This window comes from Helianthus annuus, chromosome 2 (genome assembly GCF_002127325.2).
Source record: "Helianthus annuus cultivar XRQ/B chromosome 2, HanXRQr2.0-SUNRISE, whole genome shotgun sequence".
Taxonomy (NCBI): Eukaryota; Viridiplantae; Streptophyta; class Magnoliopsida; order Asterales; family Asteraceae; genus Helianthus; species Helianthus annuus.
The window spans coordinates 93,744,657-93,760,790 of NC_035434.2; positions in this window are offsets into that span (position 1 = coordinate 93,744,657).

Consider the following 16,134-nt stretch of genomic DNA (forward strand, 5'->3'; position numbering starts at 1 on the left):
CTCGCTCAACTAGTTGTTGATCCTCTGTTACATGCCTTGCAGGTCGTTAGGTACATGGAGCTTGCACATGGAGGAGCTGGTCGTTGTGGGCTTGGATCGTGATTATCTTATTAAACACTTATGACATTTCGTACTTAATTGTGTTGGGTTTTGATTATACGCTTCCGCTAAAACAATGATAACTTACTTATGTTTTGGAACACCTTTCATATGGATTTGGCTTGGTTTAATGGCAATTACTTTTATTATATATATTGTTCTATATGATTGGTGGCTTGATCCTGGTCAGTCACGCTCCCAAGCGGTGATACTCCGCAGGTGGACTTTGGGGGTGTGACACTTTAAATCCGATTCAAAGGCGGAATCAGTGAAACGGACGTGGAAACAGCTTGATACTATAATATGTGTCACTTATATTGATTATAACACTGTTTACAACCTGAACAGATTTTGGCAGCACTTTGTTACAAATCCGGAAGTCGTTACCAAATGAAATTGAAAAGTGCACTATTTATAGGAGGGTGATTCCGCTCCAAATGACCCAAGGATGTTTCGGGCGGAATCAGATTTCGGGCGGAATCAGATGTTTCTGATTTCGCTCGAACTGACATCTTGTACTTTCGAGAGAAATCGGCACCTTAATCACTAAACTTCGATTCTCGAACCTCGTGCACTGATAAACCTAACCTATCCTATTACATGATACAAGACGAAGTCAATAGACGTAATGCACTAACTGACTCCCCCTCGAATATTTACGAAGTCTTCAGTGTCTAATCGTTAACATAACACATCTCCAGTCTTGATCATTCTGCCTTCCCATTCAGATTGTAACATTGTAAGCATTTATCAATCTCCATCTTTTCTTCAGCATCTACAGGATCTTTTCCTGGCTCTTGCTTTATCATCTTCTTTAGGCTCCCCCTTTCGTCAAGCTTCCGTGCTTTGGGATCAACACCTAGCTTTCATCTACAAGCTCCCTCTTGCTTCAAGCTTGTCTTCAGACTTCCCCTTAGACTCTGCTCTCGGGATCGTAGTCTGGACTATCTGCAAACACTCAAACATCTATAAATATTATGTTTTCAAATTCAATCACCCAGAAATTGTAAACTGACTCTATTAAACTCTTTAACTACTCCCCCTATCAATCAAACTAAATGATTTGCAGCATTAAAGAATCCAACTCCCTCACAGTTAATCTTCCAAGTCCAAATTAATGACCTTGGAGATATCACAAACTGTTTTTGAAATATAGCAAACAATCTCCCTGTTTCAATCAACACAGGGTCCAGCAACAGCCTCTTCCTCTTCTCGGTGTGCCAGGCTGCTCCAGTTTCCATTTTCACAATCTCCAGTATTCTTGAGCACCTGCACATTCAACTAACTCAATTACTTGAACAATTTAGCCCAGGTCTGTTGAACCTTAGGCATTTCAACACAATAATTTTCATTCAATGCTGGAAATTCTTTGTCATTTTTCACAAAAACTTTCTCAATTTTAACTTCAACTTTTTCATTTTTTACTGAATCAACATGTTTCTTAACACTCCATGTTTGACCTTTTGGTGTACCTCTTTTATAAAAATGTGAATCTTTTTGAACACTTTGTTTTTCAACAACAACTATTGGTTTCCAAAACTGTTGGGATTTTGTCATATCAACTGTTGTTTTCCAACTTTGTGTTGTTCTGAATCTGGATGTGTGAGGATTCCAGGTTTGTCTTGAATCAAACCTGTTCTGGTTTGATTTCCAATTTTGATTCGAAGCAAATTTGTTTGTGTTGTACCTCCAAGTTTGTTTTGAATCAAATCTGGTTGACCTTTGTCTCACATTCTCAGATTTTTGTTTCTCAGCATCAATCTTCTTTTTGTCAACATCCACAGATTTTAGATTTGGACACTTGCGTGCAAGATGTCCTTTTTGATCACATTTGAAACATGTTCTCATGGACACATCTTTGACCTGTGGTTGTTGCTTTTTCTTTTGTGCCTCAAACTCTTCATTAGACTGTCGTCCAATTTAGGTTCTTTCTCTTTTGCTAAACTGTCTCCTTGAACAAAACTCATTTTTGCCTGATAATTTGACGTTTCATTTTTGTTTTGATTCTGTTTCTTCTTATAACCCAACCCAGCCTTCATGTTTTTCCTCTTATAACCAGGCTTGTTATACGAACCTTTACGACTCTTACCAACAAACTTTGAAATCCCAGACTTCTCAATCTCAACCATTTTGAAAACTTTATCAACCTTTTATGAAATCACATTCTGAATCGGGAATACAACATCTAAGAACAATTTGTCCGATCCAATCATGGTATACACCAATCCTTTTGAGTCATCATTCAAATTTTTCTCGGATTTTGTGTTTTTCATATATCCATCATGAAGATTTCCTTCATCTTCATCCTGTGATTCAGATTTACCTGTATCAACCGACTCTTCTTTCAACACACTTTCAACGACTTTACCTACCACCTCTGAATCATGAGAATCATCAGATTTGGAATAGGTTATGTCAATATTGTCTGGCAATTGATCTACCATGTTGAAAACTTTTTCGACCTTTTCCTCATCATAAAATGCAAACTTTTCCGGTGGTGGAACTTGATGAAACTCTGAGCCAATGCCTTTCTTGTTCTGCTCAGACTCACCATCACCCGGTTTTATATTGAAAATACGTTCAAGCACATATGACGACACGTGATAACTTTTTAACTTGTTGTTATCCTGTTCTAGATCAGCAATCTGTCGCTTTATCTTAGCAACATCCTCAATATAGGAGTTAACAACATCTTGTTTTATAGAATACATTCGTTTAAGCCCTTTAGTTGTTTCAGAAAGATAATTCATTCTTGATTGAGCATATTTCATTTTGTATTTCACTTTCTCATATGACTCTTTTGTAATGTGATATGCTAATTTCATTGAGTCATATTCCTTTTTCATTTCTTGACAAGCAATTTCTTTTTGTTCACGTTTATTTGTCATTTTCAAAACATTTTCTTTCAAAACTTCATTTTCTTTTTCTATCTTTTTACATTTTTCGAAAAGTTTTTCATCATTTTCTTTAAAAACTTTTTCTTTTTCTAGCATCTCTTTGCATTTTACTTTGAAAATGTTTTCAATCTTTGTGAATTCAAGATTTCTTGTTTTGAATTGCTCATCTTTTTCAGTACAAGCTCTGCAAGGTTCCATGCATTTCTTGCACTGATCAATCAGTTTCAAGTTTTCAGAATCAGAATTTACCTCAGTGATTGGCACTTCGGTGTTTTCAGCAGCTTCTGTCTGCTTCATCTCAGCATCATCTTGCTTTTCTTCAACACTGACTTCATCACCAGCATCACCAGCTTCCAGATTCTCATTCTTTTCTTCTTTTTCTTCTTTCTTCACCTCTTTTTCAATCTGCTGTTCTTCAGTAACAGCTTCTCTCACAACTTCAACTTCAACAGCTTCTGTGTTAACCTCTTCAGCAATCTTCTTCAGATTGTTCACCATCGCTTCAACACTCTTCTTCATTCTCTCTTCATCCCTTTTTCTTAGACACGATGTCATGGAATATCTGATCTCCTTTTAAAGCCTTTTAGCATATGTGTCATCTTTCATCACATTTCTATAGTATTCGGCTCTCAACGGAACTATGAGAAGAACATCATCAAAGATTATGTCTTTCTTTGGAACAACCGGTTCTCCTTCTCTGTTGTAGTAACACTCTCTCTTCTTATCCCATCTTCTGTTGCTGACAGCACTCTCATACTCTTCCTGCATGTCATCCATTCTGTTGTAAACCACATTTCTTTCTCTGTAAGTCTTCTCACTCAAAATCTCTTCTCGAGTTTTCTCTTTGACCTCAACTTTTTCTTCACGGATTTCAGCAGTTTCTTTGTCTTTGTTTTCATCTTGAATCTAAGCAACAAAAGCATAATGATCGTGTTTCTTTGAAATAGTTTCTGCATCTTCCTTTGTTCTAATCTTGAATCGATAATCAAGCCGATCTTCTTCTGGACAAATCTGGATCCAATCAAATCCTTCATCCTCATGGAAGACTGCACAAGCCCTTGACTTGGGTTTATCTTCAATCAGTTTTGGATCTTCTCTGCTTCGGTGGTAGATCGCCTTTCGGTAGTAATCATCATTGAACGGATGTTCATTTCCACCAACTGCAGAATTAGTGCATTCTCTCTTGAAGTGACCTTTCTGCTTACATTTGAAGCATGTCACTTTGGATTTGTCAAATCCAAGCTTTGTTGATGCACCTCCAAGAGATTGTTTCCCATTAATTTCCATATACCTCTGTGCTCTTCGGATGCAACTTGCTAAACACCAACGGATGTCAATGAGTTCCATCTCTTCCGGATCAATCTGGTCGTAGTCTTCTTTGGTCAATTCGGAGTTTCCAATTTTTCCAGCTACAAGACCTTCATACGATTCCAGAACAGATGCAAGGAAACTCATTTGTTGCTTAGCTGCATTGATGCTCATTGCAGGAGAATTCTTCAGTTTAAGTGCAATGTTGCAAAAAATCTCTTCTGCATCTTCAGAACTAGCTTTTGAAGCCGATGAATGAAAACCTGGATCATAACTTGATGAGCTCTTCTCGGGTTCTTTTGTTCTCTCACCACTGAATGCTGTCTTAGGTGAACTCACAACTTTCTCTGAAGGTAAACTGCCTTTGTGAAGAACTGCTCATCTTGTTCTGTTTCTGCAATTCAAGCTCATGAGTTTCAATCTTTTCAAACAATTAATCAAGAGAGATTGTTTCATACAAAGCATCATTTTTCAGAATAAAAAAAAACGTTTGCCACTAATCAGCTCGTGGTAACGCTTCAATCACTTTGTCTATAAGTTCCTCTCTTGTTTTTACTATCTCAAATATCTCAAGTTCAATTTTAAGATGACTATATCTCTCTATCATTAGCCTCACCGACTCTCCTTTTAAACTATCAAACAGATCGAATTCTTTTTTAAGTAAAGCAATTTTGTTCTTTTTTGTCTGTTTACCACCCTCAGCTTTAATACATAAAGCTTCCCAAACCGATTTAGATGACCCATCATGATTCAGCAATGCAAAGATATCATTTCTGATTGCTAACTGGATCAATGCAATCATTCTTTGTTCGGCAGCAAACTCAGATTTATCTTCTCTGGAAAATCTCTTGAACGGTAGTTCTTCGCCTTTATCATCTTTTGGTCGTTCGTATCCAAACTCTAAACAGAACCAGCTCTCATGCGCATATGCTTTCGCCCAGTTAAGAATACTTTCTTTCCACCATGTATAATCCTCAATGCTTTCCAAAGTTGGTGGCTTTGAGTTTGTTCCGTAAAAGTTATCATGCTTGATGTTCTCATTGATCGCCTTCGTGATGGTCTTAGGTATGACATTTGTAATCTCGGACGATTCGGATGTGAACGCGTTGAAAAACGTGTTGTAGAATTCTTCAGCCATGATGTAAACCTGAATAGATAATCAAATAGACTGACACTCGATTGACGTGAAATGTTTTCGACACAAAATATCCACTTTTGGAGCGAAATAAGAAATTTGAGCAAAATCACTTTTGGAGCGGAATCACAGTTTAATTCTTTGGAGCGAAATCAGAACCATACAACTTCAAGCGAAATCACTTGAATGTCACTTTGGAGCGAAATCAGTGTTTGATTTTCGAGCGGAATTAGAACTTGATGTTTTGGAACGAAATCAGGTTAATTCTCGAGCAGAATCAGATATCAATCAATTGGAGCGAAATCAGATGATTGACAATTCGAGCGGAATCAGATCTGAATTTCGAGCGGAATCACTGTTTCGAGCGGAATCAGTGTTTCGAGCAGAATTAGACCCAATTTTCGAGCGGAATCAAGTTTTGGAGCAAAATTAACTGAAAGTTTCAAGCGGAATTAGAAATGTTCGTTCGAGCGGAATCAGGTTTCTGTCCAATTTTTGTCATTTTTAGCCCGTTTTTTGGTCTCAAACTTTCAAGGCTTTGTTATTATACTGTTATGCACATTCAGTGAAATTTTCATTCCATTTTGACTGTAGGAACTTGTCCAGATTGAAAAAGAAGGTTTTTAAGAGTCAGAATGAAGATTATATCAAGCTAAACTCTTCTTCGTGTGCTCTGATACCACTTGTAGGATCGTTGTTTGACCCGACTGAGTCGATCAGAAGAGCTTTAAATCCGATTCAAAGGCGGAATCAGTGAAACGGACGTGGAAACAACTTGATACTATAATATCTGTCACTTATATTGATTATAACACTGTTTACAACCTGAACAGATTTTGGCAGCACCTTGTACTTTCGCTCGAACCTTAATCACTAAACTTCGATTCTCGAACCTCGTGCACTGATAAACCAAACCTATCCTATTACATGATACAAGACGAAGTCAATAGACGTAATGCACTAACAAGCTCTTTCTTCAATCTGGCAATCTTTTTCTGATTCAGCATCTCTATTTTATCTACAAAAAAAAAAATTAAAACTGTCAGGATCTATACCTTTGCTAGCTTTGTTAAGGTAATCTTCCTCATCATCGGTATCAATATCACTTCCTAAATCTGGAAAAATTGAGATTCTTTTCTGACTAGTCTCATCTTCACCCAGAATTATAGCAACAAGAGCTGAACCAGGTATATATTTGTCCCAACTAAATCCCTCTGCAACTTTTTCATCATCTTGATGAATAAGTAGAGCTTTCTTCTCTCCTTCTTCAATAGCACAAGCATGTGCAGTTTACGGTTGTCGAGCAATCTGATGAAAAGTTGATTTCTGACAATAATTGTTCTTTCCTTGATTCTCAGTTGCTTCTTGATTTTTACACTCTCGTTTAAAGTGTCCTTTTCCTTTGCAACGGAAACAGGTAACTTTTGATTTGTCAAATCCTAATGGAGAAGTAGCTAATCCTCGAAACTCATCTCTACCAGTGATTTGCTGAAATTTTTCAGCTCTTCTAACAGCACTTGCCATGCACCATTTGATATCCATCAATTCAAGTTCCTCTGCATCAATTTGGTCATAATCTTTTTTTGTTAGCATTGGATTTCCAATTTTGCCAGCTATCAAACTTTCATATGACTCCAACATAGCAACGAGTGATGCCATGTGTTGCTTAGCAATTTCTGGAGACAAGTTGTGACCATTTTGAATGTTTAAAGTAACATTGCATAGAAGATTTGTAGAAATTTGTTGTTGAGGACTTGATGTTGTGCTGTTTGGATCAAAACTTGAAAATGATGAAGAATATCCACCACTTTGAGTTGTCGTGCTAACATTTGGACTAGAGGATCCATCAGCACTAAAACCAGTTTGGATCTTTGGACTGGGAGTAGTAACTTCAAACTTGTTTCCCTGATAACTGACATCTTGTTGAGCATTTGGATTCTTCATAATTGCTGTTTTCTGGATATCCAACTCGTGCTCTTCAATCTTCCGAATAAATTGTGCCAGATTCATACTCTCAGATTTTCTCGTGTGTTTTAAGATCAAAAATATGTTCCCCATTTCTACTGTGGTAATGCATCAGCAAGTTTATCAACCCACTCATCATCATCTTTCGTTATCTCTAATCTTCCCATTTCTAGAACAAGATGACAATATCTGTCGATGGTTGTTTTTGTTGATTCACCTTCGAAGGCTGTAAACGTATCAAATGATTTCTTCAACAATGCCTTCTTGTTTTTTATCATATCAGCACTTCCTTTGAACTTTTGAATCAATGCATTCCAAATTGATCTTGCAGTACCCGAATGTTGAAGTAACACAAAGATATCTTCTTTAACTGCTTGCTGGAGGATGCTGATCATCATCTTTTCACTTGTGTATTTCAACTTATCACCATCTGAAAAATCACTAAATGCTTTTTCAAGCCCACATTTGTTTTTCGGTTTTTCGTAGTCTTTTTCTAGAGCACAACATGCATCAAATTTGTATGCCTGCACCCAGTTCTCAAACCGACTCTGCCACCCTTTAAAATCTTCGATATACATCAGCTTTGGCGTTTTTTGGTAAGTTCCCATCTCGTTCTCACTGTACAATGTTTCAGCAGCAGTAACTGGATCAACGGGTGTCACAAACGCATTGTAGAATTCCTCTGCCATGCTTCAACAAATTTTTCACAAAATTACAAGTTCAAACGAAATATTACTTCAAGCGAAAATATTTCCTCAAATGAAATTACATGCACAACACTTTCAAACGATATTAAAAGTTTCAAGCGGAAATACTACTTTCAAACGAAATCAGTAATTCCACGCGGAATTACTTCAGACGGAATAACAAATTGACACGGAATTAACTGTTTCAGGCGAAATTAAGTAGTTTCGTGTGAAAATATCAAACGAAATTACTGATTCAAGTGATATTAGTTAATCCTGTGCAGAATTAAGCAGTGATTTCGTACGGAATTATGGTGACGTCATTTTTTACGAACTGATTTTCAAACGGAATTACCAAAATTATCAGATTTAGATTGAATTATGGTCCAATTTTCTTAAGGCTTTGTTAAAACACTGTTTTGCTTATGATGTGTGAAATTCAGGCCATTTTAGCCGTCACAATTAGTTTAAATGAGAAAAAAGATGTAGAAGTAAGAAAATGAAACGAAATCAAGCTGAAAACTGCACAACTCCTCCTCCTGAGCTCTAATACCACTTGTAGGATCGTGTCGTGACCCAAACGAGTCAATCATAAGAGCTCTCTTCTGTTTCAGAGGCAGAAACAAAGAAACAGAGATGTAAAACAGCTTGATTCACTTTAAATTGCCTTATATATTGATATTATGCAGAATACAATCAAACGGCACATCGGCAGCACTTCGGTACCGGAAACATGAACTATTACAACTGATTTCGCATGAAGGGGTATTTATAGCCGCTTAATTTCGCATGAACCAGTCTCACGCGAAATTAGATTCCACACAGAATCTAATTCCGCACGGAAATAAACCAACATAGATTCAAGCGGAATTATACATAAACTAATTTCGCACGGAATTAGCTTATGATACCTTCAAGTGAAATTAACCTAAAACCTATTTTCTCGAACGACGTGCCCTGATTTAACATATCTAATACAAGACTCGATACAAGACGAAGTCAGCAGATGTATGCACCAACAAAGGCTGCAGATGTGAATCATCTGAGCTAACCAGTGCTGGTGACTTTGATGATCCAGCAGTGGCTTCAAAAGGTGGTGGAATAGGAGGTAATGGTATGGACACATGCTGACTTTGATCCACTATTTGAGGACTTTTGTCAACAGTGTTTGATAATTTGGAAGCAGGGGTTGATGGGCTACTTTGATAAACAACTGTTGAGGTAGCAGTGGTTGAACTTTGACAGCTGTTTTGAACATCTGCTGCTCTTCCACTTGATGCAGACTTTTGTTGTGGAATGATGATTTCATATCCATAGTCTGATGATGAGTTTTCTGATGGACCTGCATTGTTAGACTTGACAGCAACACTTTCAAATGTGAATTTATCAAGATCAAATAAATCTGCAGGATTTGCAAGGATTTTCATTGATGAAAGTTCATTGAACATTACATTCAAAGTCTCTTCCACGGTCTTAGTCCTTGTGTTAAACACTTTGTAGGCCTTAGCAGTGGTTGAGTATCCCAGATGATAACCACAATCAATTTTGGCTGCAAACTTTAAGATAGAACTTTTAAGTTTAAAATGAAGCATGGGCAGCCAAAAACTTTGAAATATGAAATTAATTGCTTTATTTTATACAGCAGTTCATAGGAAGTCTTTTGATGCCTAGGGTTGATTAAAACTCTGTTTTGGACATAGCAAGCAGTGTTTACTGCTTCTGCCCAAAAAGTTAATGGCAAACCTGAATCTGCAAGCATGGTTCTGGCAGCCTCAATCAAAGTCCTGTTCTTTCTTTCAACAACCCCATTTTGCTCTGGTGTTCTTGGAATGCTGTACTGCCTTACAATTCCTTTTGACACACAGAAATTATCTAACTCATTATTTCTGAACTCTATGCCATTGTCACTCCTAAAGATTTTCACTGGAAGATCAAACTGCTTTTCAACCTGTTTCACAAAATCTTGCAGAATGCCTGCAGTCTCGTCTTTTGAGTGTAAAAAGTAAGTCCATGTAAACCTAGAAAAGTCATCAACAATAACCAAGCAATATCTCTTTTTTCTTGAGACTCATGACTTTAACTGGGCCAAACAAATCCATATGAAGCATTTGTAAGCCTTTGGTTGTTTTGGACTCTTCAATGATTTATATGAGCTTTTATGTTTCTTTCCTTTTAGGCAGGAAACACAATGCTCAGGACAGGTGAACAGTTTTTGAGGTAAACCTCTTACTAACCCCTGTTTTGAGATAGCAGTGATTGTCTTGAGATTTGTGTGCCCCAATATCCTGTGCCATAATTATGTCTCTTTGTTTGAGGCAACTGAGAACAGACATGCATCAGTCCTGGGGCTCTCTTTTGACATATCAACTACATAAACATTGCCACTTCTTTGAGCAACAAGTTGGGTTTTTCCATTTTTTATTATAGCTTCAATCTTTTCAACCATTTCTGGTCCAACAATCCTACAACAGTCCTTTGTGAAGAATGAGCCATAGCCCTTATCACTCATTTGAGAAACACTCAGGAGGTTGAATTTTAGATTATCTATTAGATTGACATTTTCAAATTTTACATTACCAGACTGTACTATACCAGACCCCAGAACTTTCCCTTTACTATTATTACCAAAGGATATATCACCCCCTCCATGGATTTTGAAATCTTTGAGTAGGGCTTTACATCCTGTCATGTGCCTGGAGCCTCCACTATCTACATACCAAAGGCTATCTAAGCATGCAAAAGCTCCCTTAGCTGCAGCTATCATGGCACAATCACAAGTATGCTCTTCCACATCAGTCACCTTCTCTTCCTTCTCACCATGCTTCTTCTCTTCTTCTTTGGACCAGGGGTCATTCAGTGGTTCAATCAGAGGTTCTGAACTTTCTTCCAGTAGTAGTTCACCAGCAACAGCAGTAACCACTGCTTCAGTAACTTCATCCACTGTTTCAGCACTTGTTTGCCCTTTTTTGTCACACCCCCAAATTCCACAAGCGGAGTACCACCGCAGGAGACGTGACATGACCAGGATCAATGTGACACCTGTGTCACTTCAACCATCAAACAAACTCCAAACCAATGAAATATTGTATTTCATACTCTGGACTTCTATAAATATGTGTATCGTTTGCACATATCAACTCTTGTTCGATTTCAAGCTCTACATCGCTTTCTGGGGAATTATACGCAAACTGGTGCGTAAACGTACCCAATTTAATGTGACAAATACTCCGGAACATCAACATATACTCAACATACCTTAAATAACCTTTACATAACTTAGAAATAAGTTTTGAAGGCTTTGGTATGGCAAAAACAAGTTAATTCGCTTACAGGGACTAAATTTGACAAACTGCGAAAGTATGCCAATTTGAACTGTAACGAACACTCCGGAACATGTCCATAAGTTAAACATACCATAAATATCCTTTACATAGCTTAGAAATAGGCTTTGAGGGGTTTGGTATGCTAAAACAAACTTTTGGATCATTCAGGGACTAAAAGTGTCAAAAAGTGCACAAGTTTGCACTTTCGCGCATAACTTACGTTCTGAATACATCCGGACATCCAAAAATTTATGTAAGCATTATAATATTATGCCTTAGTGTTTGGCATGAGAAAAATCCATTCGTCGCGTCATTTAGATCATTTTTCGCACTTATGCGCATTCCGTCGTAATTAACCGAACATCGCGATCGTACGGCCAAACAAACCAACATCCGGAACATTTTTGAGCATGTTTCATGTCCACAATGTTTAGGCATCATTTTAGGGCCTTAAAGTTGGCTTTACGGGCCTTAGAAGTGTCGGAAATGGCTTAAATACGCAACAGGGACCAAAACTGCCATTTTTGAAAGTATATGCAGATCAGACAGGCCCAGGCGGCCCGCCTGAGTTTCTGTCTATCCTGATGCGGGCCGCATGGCACTTCCAGTAACCAAATTTTTGTTTTTTCTTGCAACTTGGCCTTTCAAACCCACCAAAGGGCAATGCCCTTTCACCATTCCAGCAGCTAAGGGCCATTTTGAGTCACCATAACAATTTGACAAGTGTACGCTTAAGATTGTGGCACGATATTCAAGAAACGATCCTAACGGCTCTACTTTTCCTATAAATACCCCCCCCCCATTCTTGCAAAAACCCACACAATCTGATCAAGAGCTCTAAGTTGGAACCTTTGTTTCATACCTGAGCCATTTTGATCTAGATTAGCATTCGGGGACCCTCCGTAAGTATTCTTTCGTTCTTTTATTCGCTTTTCGAGTCCGAAAGTCAAAGTTTTGTTTGACTTTCCATGTGACCAGCCTATGGTCGACACGAAGTTCATAACGTGAGCGTGATCACGAAGGTTATGGTCCGTAGTGACTATACCTACTGATTACCACATTATCTAAGGCTCAGTGACGAGTCGTAGTTTCGGCCAAAATGCGCATTTTTGCGTGTTTTGTAACCAAACTACTCGTGAGCATCAAAGCCTTTTGTTTTGATGCCAAACCTGTTTTCTAAACTTAGTTAAGCATGTTCTAACATGCTTAGCTCGTCACTTTTAGTATAGTGCTTATATAGGGTCGTAAGGTAAGCGATCTAAACCATCGCTTATACTTTCGAACCCGACCCATTTGGTCGATCATTAGGATCCGACCAAACGCATTAGGTGACCATAGCTATAACCTTCCGAGGTTATGCCTTGTGGTCACGATGTTAGGCGTTCCAAACGCGTTCTGCGCGAACGACGCGTTAAGGTAGCATAAGCTACCCAAACGGGTCGTAATGGATCGTAAGCACATAGGTTAGGTTCCATTTTAGTATGTAGGCTTTGTTAAACCATATTACACGAGTCTCCATACTCGTTTGGTTTACGAACCCGCATACTATCCGATCCTTCCGATTTGGTCCGGTATATTAACATAGCTACCTATTAGGTGCTGTTTGATATTCCGTGATCTAGCATTGTTATACACAAGAACTCCAAAGCAATCTCAGGTGAGTACATTGAACCCCTCTTTTACTGTTTTAAACTGTTTTGGGGTGAAACACATGTGCCTATCTGTTACATTCATGCTTTCCATGTTTTCACATCATATGCCTGCTATGTTGTTAGTACATTATAGTACACGATTTCATTACATTTCATGCTATGTATGCCCATTGTGTGCGTACTTAGTACATTGATTTACATTACATTTCTGTTGCATATGTTTACTCAGCATATGGACACATTGATTTACATGAACATTTCTGTTGCATATGTTTACTCAGCATATGGACACATTGATTTACATGAACATTTCTGTTGCATATGTTTACTCAGCATATAGACACATTGATTTACATGAACATTTCTACTGCATATGTTTACTCATCATATGGACACATTGATTTACATGAACATTTCTGCTGCATATGTTTACTCAGCATATGGACACATTGATTTACATGAACATTTCTGTTGCATATGTTTACTCGGCATATAGACACATTGATTTACATGAACATTTCTGCTGCATATGTTTACTCAGCATATGGGCACATTGATTTACATGAACATTTCCGCTTCGTATGTTTACTTAGCATACTTAGTACAATTGTTTACATCACATGCCTTCATTTTGTTATGACATTTGGTTTGTTTAACATGGAACAATACATTCATTAACATTAGCTACGCCGTTCGTTAGTAGGTAGTGGTACCATAGGAATTGACAACTCCCGTTCCTGAAATCATGGGTTTGATAGGATTGTAAGGAATGACCGAATTCGATATACATAACTTAGATAAACCTTTAATTTGTTTAAGGGTTTATCGCCACAGTCTCAAGGCTTGGATGTATGCATATTTCACAATACCGCATAAATGTTAATATCAATAGAGCATGCATTTTTCCACAGAACATAACGTTGATTTAAACCACGTTTTACTTCAACGACTTGTTTTGTGCATTTTACATATGGTTTAAGTTGATACATTTCGCTTACCGTACATGATACATTTTGGGATACACATTACATGATTTACATTGAACATAGACATTTCGACATGGTTTACACAATAACACTTGACATTTGGTTTATACATGAACAATTTACATGGTGGATGGTTTGGGTAAATGGTTGGTGTAACGTGGCGTATGTAATATGATACAATCATGGTGGATACGCCGCTGGTACTTCCTATATATAAATGCTTGTATAGTATTACATATCGTAGCGTTATCCAAGTCATTTCAGTATAGATACATTACATTTTACTCAAACAACATATTCTTCACAAGACATTGTTTTACAAACGACTTATCTTATACAAACTCATTTTACTTGGTTATTCATTTAACCATACAGTGTTCTCTTATTTATACATATCATCTGATCTTATCGTTTTTCAAATGATTTACAAGACAAAGAAAATTACAAGGTTCATGACTAAACATTTTCTCAAACATAAGTCATGAATTCCGTTTTCACAAAACCAATGTATCTCACAGGCATTTTTATGCTGACGTACCTATTTTCACATGTGTTTTCAGGAAATGATGCATAAGACTTATCAAGACATACTTAGGCGGACCCGTGCCTTAGTGACTTAAAACGAGACAAGAACTAGTTAATTTATGTTATGTACTCTTTGGTTCTTGTTTAAACAATGTATACTTTCATATTTGATTAATAAAACGAAACTTCATTTGCCATGGATTTGAAACAACTGATTCTGTTACAACACTCCCTGACGTTTCCGCCACGTTTTGTATGTTCTACGCGGTCGGGGTGTGACAATCAAGCCACCAATCATATTGAATCATGTATAATAATAAAGATAAAACCAACCACACTTGGTGTATAAAACAATTTAACCAAATTCAAATTATCAGCGGAAGCATAAAGTGTAGAATCAAAACATAAGTTTTAAAGTTCAAATGTTTAACATGGAACTCAACAGTCCATGTCCCACAACGACCTCTCCTTCTCGTGCAAGCTCCATCTAAGCACTTAACGACCTGCAAGGCATGTAACAACGAGTCAACAACAAATTTGAGCGAGTTCACAGTTGGTTGTCCATTTTAAAGTTGTTCCAAAAACCATAAGTTCTTTTGTAAATCATGTGTTAACCAATTCCTTGTTTCCCAAACCATAACCAGTGGGGGCTTCCCCATGTTAATCACTAGACTCGTTACCATATCGAAAACTGACTGAGTCATGTTGTGCCCTACGTCAATGACTATCATTATTGACTAAGTGCCCAGATCCATTAGTCCACTCCCGTCCTCTGCGGCACAGTGTGAGGCTTGTCAAACCTAATAGCGCTATTTAACTAATGACCCGTTTGCCATTGGTCCAGCGATTAATTCGTTATAAAATGAGGGACTTCATGATAGAGTTTTGTCTAGTAAGTTATATGTTGTCGTCCTTCCTATGGAGGACAGAGTACGTAATCTACCCAAGGAGAATAAGCAGGTTTAATGTTGTCATCCTTCCCATGGAGGATCGAGGTACATATTCTACCCAAGGAGAATATGCAGGTTCAGTTTTAGTTCCTTAACCCATTCCCAAACCACCGGGAATCCCATGCCTTATAGAAAGTGTGAACTCACCTTAGGTTAGCTCGGCAGATACACGAAAAGGTCACTTGAGCTATATGTGGTCAACCACGTCCTAACATGGTTACCATACAAGTCAGGTCTAGGTTCAAGTAGTGCACATAAGTTTTACACATAAACTAACAGGTTACAACACGTAATGATCATGGCAAACATATTCAACACGTTAACAGTCAATTACATATCATATCCGAACTTGTGAGACTCAGCTGATTGGGCTCGCACAAGTTCAATAGTCCAAAAGTCTTGTGCGCTTCACTAATTGAAGCCTAATGGTACCCGGCCCAACCTGTTGTGCGTCCAGCACAACCTTGTGCGACACACAACGGGTTGTGCGATCCAAAACATACCCGTCCCAATATCATAAGTGACCCAACATGTATACGACCCCAAATAAATAACAAAAATCAACTTGTGCGATCCATTTAGTCTTGTGCGATTGGATTTTTGGCTAA